The sequence below is a fragment of the Mobula hypostoma genome, chromosome 16, assembly GCF_963921235.1.
Source record: "Mobula hypostoma chromosome 16, sMobHyp1.1, whole genome shotgun sequence".
Classification (NCBI taxonomy): domain Eukaryota; kingdom Metazoa; phylum Chordata; class Chondrichthyes; order Myliobatiformes; family Myliobatidae; genus Mobula; species Mobula hypostoma.
Window position 1 is genome coordinate 1,897,216 of NC_086112.1, and position 15,968 is coordinate 1,913,183.

At 42.3% G+C, this 15,968-nt stretch overlaps 1 protein-coding gene across 2 annotated transcripts in view; it reads left to right on the forward strand.

Annotated features, from left to right (window-relative positions):
• LOC134357641 (multiple C2 and transmembrane domain-containing protein 1-like) overlaps nt 1-15,968 on the forward strand; it is a 575,938-nt gene that overhangs the window by 28,179 nt on the left and 531,791 nt on the right. The window contains exon 1 of one of the 2 annotated variants that reach the window (XM_063069272.1): nt 1,539-1,673. The exons of the other annotated variant lie outside the window; for it this stretch is intronic. The gene's annotated coding sequence lies outside the window, so the exon portion shown is untranslated. Of the gene's footprint in view, nt 1-1,538; nt 1,674-15,968 lie in introns of those variants that run through there. 2 annotated transcript variants of the gene reach the window in all.

Consider the following 15,968-nt stretch of genomic DNA (forward strand, 5'->3'; position numbering starts at 1 on the left):
GTAGTGGATGGGAGACATTGTCCAAGATGGCATGCAACTTGGACAGCATCCTCTTTTCAGACACCAGCGTCAGAGAGTCCAGTTCCATCCCCACAACATCACTGGCCTTAGGAATGAGTTTGTTGATTCTGTTGGTGTCTGCTACCCTCAGCCTGCTGCCCCAGCACACAACAGCAAATATGATAGCACTGGCCACCACAGACTTGTAGAACATCCTCAGCATCGTCTGACAGATGTTAAAGGACCTCAGTCTCCTCAGGAAATAGAGACGGCTCTGACCCTTCTTGTAGACAGCCCCAGTGTTCTTTGACCAGTCCAGTTTATTGTCAATTCGTATCCCCAGGAATTTGTAATCCTCCACCTTGTCCACACTGACCCTCTGGATGGAAACAGGTGTCACCGGTACCTTAGCTCTCCTCAGGTCTACCACCAGCTCCTTAGTTTTTTTCACATTAAGCTGCAGATAATTCTGCTCACACCATGTGACAAAGTTTCCTACCGTAGCCCTGTACTCAGCCTTATCTCCCTTGCTGATGCATCCAACTATGGCAGAGTCATCAGAAAACTTCTGAAGATGACAAGACTCTGTGCAGTAGTTGAAGTCCAAGGTGTAAATGGTGAAGAGAAAGGGAGACAAGACAGTCCCCTGTGGAGCCCCAGTGCTGCTGATCACTCTGTCGGACACAAGAGTGTTGCAAGCACACGTACTGTGGTCTGCCAGTCAGGTTCTCTCTATTATGATTTCTCTATTCAACAGGGATGGCAGCAGTCTCAGCAGTTCTTTGTTTAAAAATAAGTGAAAACCTTTAAGTTAATTAAAGTTAATTATTAATGATTTAATATATCTTAAAACTTATTGAATTTCATCATATAAATGTCCTGCAGTGTGATGTACTGTTATAATAATGTGCTCGTAAGCCAGTGTAACATTAGAGATCTTCACTTTCTTTTGATTGTGGCTTTAAACTGAAATGATAGATTATTCAGATTGCTGCCTCCTGATCCCTGATACTGTGAAGTTATCTACGTCAACAAATTGCAGCCATGACACTAATTCAGCGTTATGCGCAGGACATTATGTGCTAACTGTTTATTCCTCTCCATGGGTGCTGCCTGACTTGCTGAGTTCCTCCAGCATTTTGAGTGAGTTGCCTAAGATTGCCAGCATCTGCAGAATAATGATGTTGAAGAGGTTTATACTTGAGCAGTTTACCACTGTCATTAAAAGGCAATTATAACACTGTTGAGTATGCCACGCTGAGCTGACATTGGCACCACCATTTTGGAATTTTAGAATAGTTCAGTTATTCTTTTTGCACCTCGCATGACTAACTACACATCAACTACTTCACTAAGCTGCTGGCTGGCTGTTTTTTTAAAGCTATTGTACAACTGTATAAGGGTTGTTTAAAAAAATGCCACAGGAAGTGGTTTGAGGTGTGAAAGACATTTTATTCGTGTTAAGACATTTTCACAAACACATTGCTCCCAGGTGGCTGGTGTAATAATGCAGTGCCTCGGCTGCGAGCCAATCATAAATCTACTACCCCCAAGAGTATGTTCATCTGAGCTGGAAGTTTTACCTTTGCCTGCAGCGGCTTTCTGGTTGAATTCCTGAATGAGAAGAATGAGCCTACGATTCTACCGTGAAGTGGGAAGCAAGGAAGTAAGAGGTGAAATCCTGCACCATTGTAGGGGTGTATGAAGGACAGAATATGTGTTGAGGAAGAACTGGGTCTTAAGTGGAGAAGTTGGTGTAAAGACGTTGCCAGCATTTATGATTTTAGCTCTGCAAGTGGCCCAATGCTGCACCGTCTCTGGAAGTAATTGGTTCATTATTATCATGTGTAAGGGTGGCACGGTAGTGTAGTGGTTAGCACAACGCTCTACAGCACAGGCGACCTGGGTTCAATTCCTGCCGCTGCCTGTAAAGAGGTTGCACGTTCTCCCTGTGGCCGCGTGGGTTTAGTCCGGGTGCTCCAGTTTCCTCCCACAGTCCAAAGACATAACGGTTGGTAAGTTAATTGGTCACTGTAAATGGCCCTTCGATTAAACTAGGATTAACTCAGGGGGTTGCTGGGCAGCTCAGCTTGAAGGGCCGGAATGGCTTATTCCATGCTGTATCTCAATAAATAAACACATGTATAGCAATGGAGGGCAAAGCTTTAATCTGCATGCAATCCAGAGAGAGCACCCCATTAATAAGTGCATTAAGGTAGTACAAAATGCGAAAACCCGTGGAGTATAACACTATAATCTCTTGATATAGCGAGAGAGAGATTATATTATTCAGCATCATGTTTAATATCACTGGCATATGTCGAGAAACTTGTTGTTTTCCAGCAGAAGTACAGGGCAATAAATTACAATAAGAAATATATAAAAATGAATTAAGTAGTGCAAAAAGTGAGTGTAGTGTTCATGGGTTCACTGTCCATTCGGAAATCTGATGGCAGAGTGGAAGCTCCTTCTGAAATGTAGAGCACGAGCCCTCAAACTCCTGTATCTCCTCCTTGATGGCAGCAATGTCTCCAATGCCTATACCTCTCCAGTGCTCCTATATCTTATGGGTTTATGGTTATGGTTACAAAGAATATAGACTAATGGCAAATTGCAGGGCTCATGAACACTGAGCTGAACTGAATATGTCATTTTTGTGTTGTATACTCTGCATTTTTTCACTTGCTTTCTTTTGTTGCCAGTTACATAATTTGATTTTTGTTGTACGTGGGGGGGGGGAGTGGGGTTTGCTGTTTTCTTTGAATGAGTTCCATGGTGTTTCTTTGTTTGTGTGTCTGGGAAGATGAAACTCAGGGTTGTATACTGCATGCATACTTTGATAATAAATGTTTTTGAACCTTTGATAGAAGTTGTCCTTGCCCCGGCAGCACATGATTAGCACTGGTCATATCCCACTGTACGTGGTTATTACTGTCTTGTCCTGGAAAGGAGCTGTGCCACTTAGTGTTGGCTCTTCTTACTGTCATGGCCGAGTAGCTGACAGTGAGCTGCATGCATAAGATTTGATGCAGAACAATATACACGATGATGATGTAGAACATAGAAATAAATGTGATGAGTTCCGAAACGGAGTCAGAATGATTAGTGGTGTGATGAATTGTACGTCATTTGAAGATTACTGCGCAGTTTATAGTTAATATGCAGGAAAAGACATGGATGAGTTTTGACCACTTCTGCAAAGTTATTTCTGTTTCCTGAGCATTTTAGACCATAAGACATAGGAGCAGAGTTAGTCCATTCATCCCGTCGAGTCTGCTGCTCCTATTGATCATGGCTGATTTATTATCCATCTCAACTCCATTCCCCTGTAGTTGACAAAATTGACAGTGACAAATTAAGGGGGACAAAATCAAAAAGGGTGATGAGTACAGGACTGAAGGTGTTATATTTGAATGTACGCAGTGTATGGAATAAAGTAGATGATCTTGTAGCATAGTTAGATTGGCAGGTATGATGTTGTGGGCATCCTGAGTCATGGCTGAAAGAAGATCATAGTCGGGAGCTTAACACCCAAGGATACACGTTGTGACGACCAGGGGCAGGTAGGTAGACAGAGGGGATGGAGTGGCTATGTTGGTTAAAAAAAATTAAATCAAATCCTTAGAAAGAGGTGATATAGGATCAGAAGATGCAGAATTCTTTTGGTAGAGTTAAGGAATTGCAAGGGAGAAAAAGACCCTGATGAGAGTTGTATACAGGCCTCCAAACAGTAGCCAGGACATGGGATATAAATTACAGTGGGAGATAGAAAAGCATGTAATAAGGGCAATGTTACAATAGTCATGGGGGATTTCAGTATGCAGGTAGATTAAGAAAATCAGGTTCGTGCTGGATTCCAAGAGAGGGAATTTGTAGAGTGCCTATGATGTGGCTTTTTAGAGCAGCTTGTGGTTAAACCCTCCAGGGCAAAGGCATTTATGGGCTGTGTGTGGTGTAATGAACCAGATTTTATTAGGGAGCTTAAGGTAAAGGAACCCTTGGTAGGCTGTGATCATAATATGATAGAATTCATCCTGCAGTTTGAGGGGGTGACGGTAAAGTCAGGTATATCAGTATTGCAGTGGAGTAAAGGGAATTACAGAGGTATGAGAGAGGAGCTGGCCAAAATTAATTGTAAAGGACACTAGCAGGGCTGACAACAGAGCAGCAATGGCTGGAGTTTTTGGGGGTAGTTCAGAAGACACAGGACAGATGCATGCCAAAGATGAAGAAGTATTCTTAAGGGAGAATGTGGCAACCACAGCAGAGATGGGAAGTCAAGAACAGCATAAAAGCAAAAGGGAGGCCCTATAATATAGTAAAAATTAGCCTGAAGTTAGGAGATTGGGAAACTTTTAAAAACAACAGAAGGCAACTAAAAAGCCATAAGGAGAGAAAAGAGGAATTGCGAATATCTAGCGAATAATATCAAAGAGGAAAGCAGAAATTTTTTCAGACAAGTGCTGTAAAGAGTAAAAGAGAGACGAGAGTGAATATCAGACCACTGGAAAGTGACACTGTAGAGATAGTAATGAGAGACTATGAAATTTGTTGATGAACTTAAGTATTTTATGTCTGTCTTCACGGTGGATGGCACTACCAGTATGCTGGATGTTTGAAGTGAGTGTAATTGATATTATTAAGGAGAAGTTGTTTAAGAAGCCGAAAGGTCTGAAGGTGGATAAGTCACCTGAACCAGATGGACTACACCCCAGGGTTCTGAAAGAAGTGGCTGAAGAGATTGTGGAGGAATTAGTAATGTTCCTTCAAGAATCACAAGATTCTGGCATGATTTTGGAAGACTGAAAAATTGCAAATGTCATTGCACTCTTCAAGAAGAGAGAGGCAGAAGAAAGGAAACTACAGGTTAGGTAGTCTGACCTTAGTAGTTGGGAAGACGTTGGAGTGGATTGTAAAAGATGTGGTTTCGGGGTGCATGGAGGTATATGATAAAATAAACCAAAGTCAGCATGGTTTCCTTGTGAAAATCTTGCTTGACAAATCTGTTGGAATTCTTTGAAGAAATAACAAGCAGGTACAGACAAAGGAGAATTGATGGATGTTGTGTACTTGGATCTTCAGAAGGCCGTTGACAAGGTGCTATGCATGAGGCTGCTTAGCAAGGTAAGGGCCCATGATATTATAGGAAAGATATTAGTATGGATAGAGCATTGGCTGTTTAGCAGGAGGCAAAGAACGGGAATAAAGGTAGCTCTTTCTAACTGACTGTCAGTGACTAGTGATGTTCTGCAGAGTGAATCACAAACGAGAAAATCCACCGATGCTGGAAAACAAAAAAAAAACACACTCAAGGTGCTGGAGGAACTGTGTGTTGCTTTGATGTTCCACAGGGGTTGGTATTGGGACCTCTTCATTTTACGTGATTTGGATGATGGAATTGATGGGTTTGTGGCCAAGTTTGCAGGTGATATGTAGATGGATGGAGGAGCAAGCAGTGTGGAGGAAGTAGAGAGGGTCAGGAGGACATAGGCAGATTAGGAGAATGGGCAAAGAAGTGGCAGATGGAACACACTGTTAGGAAGTGCATGGTCATGTACCTTGGTAGATGGAATAAGCTGTAGACTATTTTCTAAACGGGGAGAAATTTCAAAAACACACACTAAGTGCTGCAGGAGCTCGGGCCAGGTAGCATCTATGGACAAAAAAGTACAGTTGCTGTTTTGGGCTGAAATGTTGACTGTACTTTTTTCCATAGATGCTGCCCGGCCTGCTGAGTTCCTCCAGTATTTTGTGTGTGTTGCTCGTATTTTCAGCATCTGCAGATTTTCTCTTGTTAGAAATTTCAAAAATCTGAGGTGTAAACAGAGTTGGAAATCCTCATGCATGAGTCCCCAAAGGTTAACTTGCAGGAGGAGTAAGTGGTGAGGAAGACAAATGCAATGTTGGCATTCATTTTGAAAGGACTAGGATATAAAAGCAGGGATGTAATGCTGAGGCTTTATAAGGTATTGGTGAGGAGCATTTGATGTTCTGGGCCTGTACTCACTGGAGTTTGGATTCATGAGCGAAGATCTCATTGAAATCTATTGTGTGCTGAAAGCCCAGATAGAGTGGATGTGAAGAGGATGTTTCCTGTAGTGTGGGAGTCTAGGACCAGAGGGCACCACCTCAAAGTAAAGGGTGTCCATTTAGAACAGAGAGGAAGAATTTCTTTAGTCAAGGGGTGGTGAATCTGTCAAATTTGTTACTACCATAGACTTTGGAGGTCAGGTCATTGAGCTTATTTAAAGCAGATAGATGTTTGATAAGTCAGGGTGTGAGAAAGCAGGAGAATGGGATTGAGAGGGGAATGGATCAGCCATGATCTAACTGCGGAACAGACTTGATTGGGGAATTCTGCTCCAATGACTTATTGTCTTCAACACCCTGACTAATCAAAAACCTATCAACCTCCACTTTTAATAACCTGGCCTCCACAGCCATCTGTGGCAATGAAACCCACAGATTCAACTCCCTCTGGCTGAAGAAATTCCTCCTCGTCTCTGTTCTAAATGGTTGTCCCTCTATTCTGAGCCTGTGCCCTCTGGTCCTAGACTTACCCACTGTAGGAAACATCCTCTCCACATCCACTCTATCCACCTGCAGGCCACCCTTGGGCAAGGTGTAACACCTGCTTAGCCACGCCCCCCCCCCCACCCCACCTGGTGCATTTCACATGTCCTAGTAATGTGACCTCTGACACCAGGCAGGCAATCTCTAAAGAGTCATGATAATGGCTGGGGGGGGGGGTGGGGGTCACTCATCTGATAAAGACACTGCTCAGAAGAAGGCAATGGCAGACCACTTCTGTGGGGAAAAAAATTGCCAAGAACAATCACAGTCATGGAAAGACCATGATTGCCCGTGTCAGATGACATGACACATAATGAATGAACCTATCTACTGCCTCACAACTGTATCCATGAACCCTTTGATTCTTCCAGGTAGTTAACAATCACAGTCTGACTGTGTAGTGAGAGAAAAGCAAGAACGTAGTGAAAATGAAGATACAACATCATTCTTTACAGTTCAATGTCCATCCAAGCTACCAGTTCAGATCCTGACTGTCATGTACATTTAGAGGCTAGAGATGGGATCTGCACAGGAATGTAAGAAACAACATCAGAGTCTGGGAATGCTGCACTGTCCTCACTAAGATCACATTTCACCCACTCTGGGCCTCAACGCCACTTCTTGTATGCTTGCCTCCTACCCTCAACTCTCTTCAAACTAACATGACTGTAAACTTCTGGTGTGATTGCATTCAGTGGCTCCTCCACAGTCCTCAGTGGTAATAGAGTTCTCTAAGATACACAACTCTCAGATAAAATTCCTGCTTACAACAAGCTGGAGGAACTCAGCAGGTTGGGCAGCATCCGTGGAAATGATCAGTCAAAGTTTCGGGCTGGAACCCTTTCTCAGTCCTGATGAATCAGCCTCACAAAGCTTCTCTACACTGCCTACGATTCAAATAGATCATTCCTTAAATATGGGAACTAGGGTGTATGGGGTATCCTTGGAGGTGGGGGTAGAACCTCTGGTGAAGGGGCTTGTCATGTCCTATATGAGGCAGCTCACTCACCTTTGGTTTTCACCTGACACACGGCTCTCAGCTGTGGCACCAAGTAGCTGTTTGCATGTGACAGCAGCCACATCACAAATCAAGAGATGCCCCAGTTGTGACGACTATTTGTGCCACTTAGCCAGATTTTGGAGGTGGAGAAAGTGAAGCTGCCCCAGTGCAACAGCTTTTATGCTGTAAAAAAACTTTCCCACATGGGTTTCCTAATATAGCGGAAAACCAACACCAAATATAGGAGCCCCAGCATTCTGCAGAATTAGGCCATGAGACCATAAGATATACAAAATGCTGGTGAACGCAGCAGGCCAGGCAGCATCTATAGGAAAAGGTACAGTCGATGTTTCGGGCCAAGACCCTTCGTCAGGACTAACTGAAAGAAGAGATAGTATCACCAGTGCCTTATAAAGCTTCAGTATTCATTCCCTGCTCTTGTATTCTAGACCTCTTGAAATGAATGCTAACATTGCATTTGCCTTCCTCACCACTGACTCTACCTGCAAGTTAACCTTTAGGTTGTTCTGCACAAAGACTCCCAAGTTCCTTTGCATCTCAGATTTTAGGATTTTCTTCCCATTTAGACAATAGTCTGCATATTTATTTCTTCTACCAAAGTGCCTGACCATGCATTTTCCAACATTGTATTTCATTTGCCACTTTCTTGCCCATTCTCCTAATCTGTCTAAGTCCTTCTGCAGCCTTCCTGTTTCCTCAACAGTACCTGCCCCTCCATCAAACTTTGTATCATCTGCAAACTTGGCAACAAAGCGATCTATTTCATCATCTACATCATTGATATACAGCATAAAAAGAAGTGGTCCCAACACCAACCCCTGCGGAACACCATTAGTCAGTGGCAGCCAACTAGAAAAGGCTCCTTTTATTCCCATTCCCTGCCTCCTACCAATCAGCCAATGCTCCAATCATCTTAGTAACTTTCCTGCAATACCATGGGCTCTTAACTTGGTAAGTAGCCTCATCTGTGGCACCTTGTCAAAGGCCTTCTGAAAGTCCAAATATACAGCATCCACTGCATCCCCTTTATCTATTCTACTTGCCATTGCCTCATAAAACTCCAACAGGTTCATTAGGCAAGATTTTCCTTTAAGGAAACCATGCTGACTTCATCCTATCTTGTCCTGTGTCACCAAGGACTCTATCACCTCATTCTGAACAATTAACTCCAATATCTTTCCAACCACTGACGTGAGGCTAACTGGTCTATCATTTCCTTTCTGCTGTCTTTCTCCTTTCTTGAAAAGTGGAGTTACATTGCAATTTTCCAGTCCTCTAGCATCATGGCAGAGTCCAATAATTTTTGAAAGAGGACTAATACCTCCACAATCTCTACCACTACCTGTTTCCGAACTCTAGGGTACAGTTCATTTCGTCTGGGTGACTTGTGTACCCTTGGGTCTTTCAGCTTTTTGAGCACCTTCTCCCTTGTAATAGTAACTGTAGTTACTTCTCTTCCCTCACACACTATAACATCTGGCACACTGCTTCTGTCTTCCACAGTGAAGACTGATGCAAAATATTTATTTAGTTCATCTGCCATTTCCTTGTCCCCTCTTTGGCTTTTGATCATCTTATGGTCACTCCCACTTAAAGGTTCTTTTACCTTAGGCACTATAGAACTTAAATCAGTGGCCAATCTGGACATCAGAAGTTTGAAGGAGTTTGCTTAGTAATCAATCTCAAACCCCTATTGGTCGCTGGTCAAAGCTTTATTATGCTGCCATGAGCTGCTCCTGCCTTTTATCCTCAGGCAGAGGACCTGATTGAAGTCCCCTCCTCTCCAAACTTCCATTGTCCAGATTGGCTGCTAGACAAAGCTCAGTTATACTGCCACAACCTGAAAAGGTTGCTGAAAAGATAACGGATGTATTGGTCATTATCTTTAGAGAATCACTTGATTCTGGAATGGTCCCAGAGGACTGGAAGATTGCAAATGTCAGTCCACTCTTTAACAGGAGAGGAAGGCAAAAGAATGGAAATTGCAGGCTAGTTAGCCTAACCTCAGTGGTTAGGAAAGTGTTGGAGTCTATTATTAAGGATGAGGTTTTGGAATACTTGGAGATTAATGATAAAATAAGTCAAAGTCAGCATGATTTCTGTAAAGGGAAATCTTGCCTGACAAGTCTGTTGGAGTTCTTCAAAGAAGTAACCAGCAGGGTGGACAAAGGAGAGGCAGTGGATGACATTAACTTGGATTTTCAAAAGGCATTTGATAAGCTGCCACACATGAGGCTGCTTAACAAGATAATATCTATCATGTTACAGGAAAGATACTGGCGTGAATAGAGTAATAACTGACAGGTAGGAGGCAGCTAGTGGGAATAAAGGGGGCCTTTTCTGGTTGGCTGCCAGTGACTAGTGGAGTTCCTCAGGGGTCAGTGTAGGGACCACTACTTTTCAGATTGTTTTGTCAATGTTTTAGACAATGGAATTGATGGCTTTGTGGCAAAGTTTGCAGATGATACGAAGATAAGTGGAGAGGTAGGTAGTGCTGAGGAAGCAATGCGATTGCAGCAGGACTTAGACAAATTGGAAGAATGGGCAGAAAAGTGGCAGATAGAATACAGTATTCTTTCTTTTTAAATCTTTTTATTGAGTAAGTATACAAAAAAGGTAAGCCATATAAACATTAATACAATGTTAAAGTATAATAAAATTCCAAAAGATAACAATACCAAAAAGAAAATACTACAAACAATGTAATTTAAGCATAAGAAAGCAAGATAACATAATAGTATACTAGATTTTATATATATCAATGGAAAAAAAAAGAAAAAAAAACCCCAAAAAAAAAACCCACCGTGCAACTAACTAAAAGCAAAGCAAAGCAATGGGCTAACTTAAAACCAAACAGAGTTAAACTTAAAATCACGTCCTCAATCCCGACCTCCATTAAAACAGTGAAAAAAAAACAAGAAGGGTAAATATTACATTAAATGAAAATATCGAATAAAAGGTCCCCAAATCTGTTCAAATTTAAATGAAGAATCATAAAGATTACTTCTAATTTTCTCCAGATTCAAACATAAAATCGTCTGAGAAAACCAAAAAAAGGTAGTTGGAGCATTAAGCTCTTTCCAATGTTGTAAAATACATCTTTTCGCCATTAAAGTAAGAAATGCAATCATTCTACGGGCTGAAGGGGAAAGATTACTAGAAATTTTAGGTAGTCCAAAGATAGCAGTAATAGGGTGAGGAGAGATATCTATATTTAATACCTTAGAAATAATATTGAAAATATCTCTCCAAAAAGTTTCCAAAGTAGGGCAAGACCAAAACATATGAGTTAAAGAGGCTATCTGCCCCGAACATCTATCACAGAAAGGATTAATATGCGAGTAAAAACGCGCTAACTTATCTTTGGACATATGTGCTCTATGAACCACTTTAAATTGAATTAGGGAATGTTTAGCACAAATAGAGGAAGTATTAACTAATTGTAAAATCTGCCCCCAATCATCCACAGAAATGGTAAGCCCCAATTCCTGTTCCCAATCTACCCTAATCTTATCAAATGGAGCTTTCCTAAGTTTCATAATAATATTATAAATCATAGCCGATGCACCTTTCTGACATGGATTAAGGTTAATTATCGAATCTAAAATATATATAGGAGGAAGCATTGGAAAGGAAGAAAGTATAGTACTTAGGAAATTTCTAACTTGTAAATATCTAAAAAAATGTATTCTTGATAAGTTATATTTATTAGATAATTGTTCAAAAGACATAAGGGAACCATCTAAAAATAAATCCAAAAACCGTAAAATACCCTTAGTCTTCCAAGTTTGAAAAGCGCGATCCGTAAAAGAGGGAGAATACAGTATTGAGAAATGTATGTTAATACATTTTTATCAAAAGGAACAATAGTACGGACTATTATCTAAGTGGGGAAAAACTTCAAATATCAGAGGTGCAGAGGGACTTAGGATTCCTTGTGCAAACTCCCAGACAGTTAATTCACAGGTTGGGTCTGTGTTAAGAAGTCAAATGCAATGTTGGCATTTATTTCAAGGGGAATAGAATATAAAAGCAAGGAGATAATGCTGAGCCTTTATAAAACACTAGTCAGGCTGCACTTGTAGTATTGTCAACAGTTTTGGGCACCATATCTCAGAAAGGATGTGTTGTCATTGGAGAGAGTCCAGAGGAGATTCATAAGGATGATTCCGGGACTGAAGGTGGTTGCATATGAGGAGAATTTGGCAGTTTTGTGCTGTACTCACTGGAATGTGGGGGAATCTCATTGAAACCTACCGAATGTTGAAAGGACTAGATGAGGTGGATATGGAGAGGATGTTTCCTCTGGTGGGGTTATCCAAAACCAGACGGCACAAAATTGAGGGGCAGTCTTTTAGAACAGGTATAGACGAACGTTTTTAGCCGGTGATCTGTGAATCTATGGAATTATCCTCCACAGACTTCGGTGGAGGCTATTTCTGTGAGTATATTTAAAGCAGAAGTTGATAGTTTCCTGATCGATCAGGGCATCAATGGATAAGGTGAGAAGGCAGATTTGTGGAGTTGGGTGGGATCCAGGATCAGCCATGATGGAATTTTGGAGCAGACTCGATGGGCTGAATGGCCTAATTCTGACTTATGTCTTATCGTCTCATGGAAACATCCCCTACCCTGGCATCAGGGAAGCACCATACCATCTTGGTGTCTCTGGAACACACCCACAGAATTTTGTGCCTGTTCCTCTGATTACGGAATCTCCTGTCAACACTGCCATCCTGTTCATCTGTCTGGTCTTCTGAGCCACATCACCAGACTTAGTGCCAGAGACTCAGTCAATATGGCTCCCTCCCCCAGTAGGTCATCCCCCTCAATAGTATGTAAAGTTATATAATTATGGCTGTACCTTTCTCCTCCTCCTCCTGACAGTCACCCAGTTACCTGCCTCCTGCAATCTCGGTCTGACGACTTCCTTGTAGCTTCTGTCTATCACTCCCTTGTTGTTGCATATGAGTCGAAAGTAACTGAGCTGCAGCTCAAATTCCTCGATATGTTCTCTCGGTCGTTGCAGCTTGGTGCACCTGATGCAGATGTGTTTATCCCACATCCCACACACCATACAAAACACTGCCTCTGGAGCCATTCTCACTAAAACACTATGCCCTGACTGATGAGGAACAAACAAATAAGAAAAGCAGAGAGAAACTTAGCAGACACATTACCTCATCTGAGCCTGATGAGCCAAAGACACTGGAAAGACTGGCACACCCAAAAGAATGGCTGTTCCAAGAATGGCCACTGCCCTTGCACTTGAGTTATTTTTATTGGCTCTTTCTAATGAATCCTTCCTGTTGATTGGTCGCTCCTCATCTCAGAGAAAACTGCCGCGAAGCTATGCTTTTAAAGTTTTTTGAGGTAGTTACCAGGAGAGTGGATAATGGCAGCTCAGTAGAGGTTGTCTACATGGACTTTAGCAAGGCATTTGACAAGGTCCCAGATGGGAGGCTGGTCAAGAAGGTCCAGTTGCTTGGCATTCAAGATGAGTAGATTGGATTAGTCATCAGCTTTGAGGAAGAAGGCAGAATGGTAGTAAGGGATTGCCTCTTTGACTGGACACCTAAGGCTAGTGGAGTGCCACGGGGATCGGTGCTGGCTCCATTGTTGCTTTCATGCAAATCAATGGTCTAGATGATAATATGGTTAACTGGACCAGCAGATTTGTAGATGAAACCAAGACTGGGCATGTAGTGGGCAGTGAGGAAGGCTATCGTGGCTTGCAGAAGGATCTGGATCAGCTGGAAAAATGAGATTGAAAAATGGCAGATGGAATTTAATGCAGATAAGTGCGAAGTGTTTCACTTCAGTAGGACGAACCAGTATGAGTCTTACGCAGTGAACAGTAGGGCACTGGGGAGTGCAGAATTACAAAAGGATCGGGGAATACTCGTCCATAATTCATTGAAAGTGGCATCACAGATAGATAGGGTTGTAATTAATGGTTTTGGCACATTGACTTTCATCATTTACTGTATTAATTACAGGAGACTGGATGTTATGTTAGAGTTTTATAAGATGCTGGCGAGGCCTAACTTGGAGTATTGTGTGCAGTGTTGGTCACCTACCCTTAGGAGAGATGTAAATAAGTGCAACCCTCTCACAAGGGCTCATACACCAACTTGGCTCATTAGCTGACTCTGCTGACAGCCATGTGATTCAGTGGTGAGAAGGCCACCTTTCAGAAGCAATATGCCTGCAGGCCTGGTATGATCTGGGGTTCTACCAAGCAGGAAAGTTAGGATGCCCCAATTAGGGAACATATGTTGTGGCGAATGTGTGTGAATGATGCTATTGGTAGCCCAGAAATGACAGATCATACACCAAGATAAAATTATAAAGTAATTATATTTACCAAATTTTCAACTTTAACAAACAGTTAGAGAAAAAGAAAAGACAGATAAAAGGGCCATTACAGTTAAGTGATTCCAATGTGCACAAAAACTTCAGAGCTCATTCTGGAATACTCGGTGGTTTAACACTTTACTCATGTGCTGGACCTACAGTCTGCCACTCAGATCGTTATCGTGGCTGTTTACACTGTTCCTCATTTCAAACTGTTCTGAGCCGTCACGCTGAAATGTGAAATAATTCATGAGCTGTTTCCTACTGATATAGATCATAATTGTATATATTCCAGTCTAGTATCCTGGATCTATGACTAAATAATCAATAGTATTCGGATGAATCAGTAGATTTATGTCGGTCACTGCAAACAGATAAACACTGAACAGACTGATCAGTGATTTGACAATAACGCGGTATACTTGTCCATAACCATGTCCCCGTCACCCTGTTATAGTTGTCCAACACCATGTCTCCGTCACCCTGTTACAGTTGACCAACACCATGTCCCGTCACCCTGTTACAGTTGTCCAACACCATGTCCCTGTCACCCTGTTACAGTTGTCCAACAGCACGTCCCCGTCACCCTGTTCCAGTTGTCCAACACCATGTCCCCGTCACCCTGTTCCAGTTGTCCAACACCATGTCCCTGTCATCCTGTTACAGTTGCCCAACACCATGTCCCCTTCACACTGTAACAGTTGTCCAACACCATGTCTCTTTCTGAGAGAATTTTAGCAGTTCCTTTACACGTTCATGGATGTCTAAAGATTTCTGGAACCTTTGTGAGTCTTTGACTGTTTATGTTAAACGAGTTTAGCTGCTTCTGTTCTTTCTAGCTTATAACTTGAACACAAGCTGGGAAAGTGGCATGAAATTGCTTTATTTCCTCAGTATAAGAAGTCCTATTAATGTCAAACGTAGTGATTCTTCAAATAGAAACATAGAAAACCTACAGCACAATACAGGGCCTTCGGCTCACAATGCTTTGCCGAACATGTACTTAGCAGAATTCCTGTTGTTTACTTTAGAAATTATCTAGGTTTACACATAGCCCTCTATTTTTCTAAACTCCATGTTCCTATTCAGGAATCTCTTAAAAGACCCTATGAAATCTGCCTCCACCACCGTCGCCGGCAGCCCATTCCGCACACTCGCCACTCTGTGCGTAAAAAAAACTTACCCCTGACATCTCCTCTATATACTTCCAAGCACCTTAAAACTGTGCCCTCTCACGTGAGCCATTAAAACTGTGCCCTCTTGTGTCAGCCAAATGATACAAATCTGTAGAAAAACACAGAAGATGCTGGAGCATCTCCACAGAGCCGTTGGCATCAATGGAGATGGACAAACAGTTAATATTTCTTTCTTCAGGAAAGGAAGGGGATGCAGGCAGGATTTGGCAGTTATTTATCAAATTGAGCTCTCCTCATCCACTGGTAAAATTTTGTGTGGTATCTTCCCTGTGCCAGTCTGCTGATGTCAGTTTTGGATCAGGTCTCCTGTTGGATAAAGAATGTTCATTGGGCAGGTACGTGGGTAGGAAAGTTCAGTTGAACGCAGGCAAATGGGACATCTCTGGTGGGCACCTTGGTTGGCGTGGACCTGTTGGCCAACTGTCCTGCTTCCACGTACTACAACTCAATGTCTCTGTGATTCCCTCAGAATTATCCTGTGAGGTTCCTTAAGGTTGTTATAGTCAGGGTGGTAATGGGGATACGCTCTCATTACCTGTTAAATATTCTCAAAAGTGTACATCTGAAATAGTTTCTGACAACTAAGTTCAGCTCCTGGCCTTCACATGTGACTTAGCCTCTAATGGTGGAACCATGTCTACTGAAAGGAGGTGGGGCAAAGGCATCGTAAAACCGGTCACTTCGAGCAGCTGGATGTCACCAACTGTGCTTGGCAGCACATCTAGGTGACGGAAAACTCTGATGTCAAACCTCTGGTGCCTTGCATCTATACCCACTCTTGGGGAAGGCTTCAGGCGTAAACACTGAGGAAAAATCTGGAA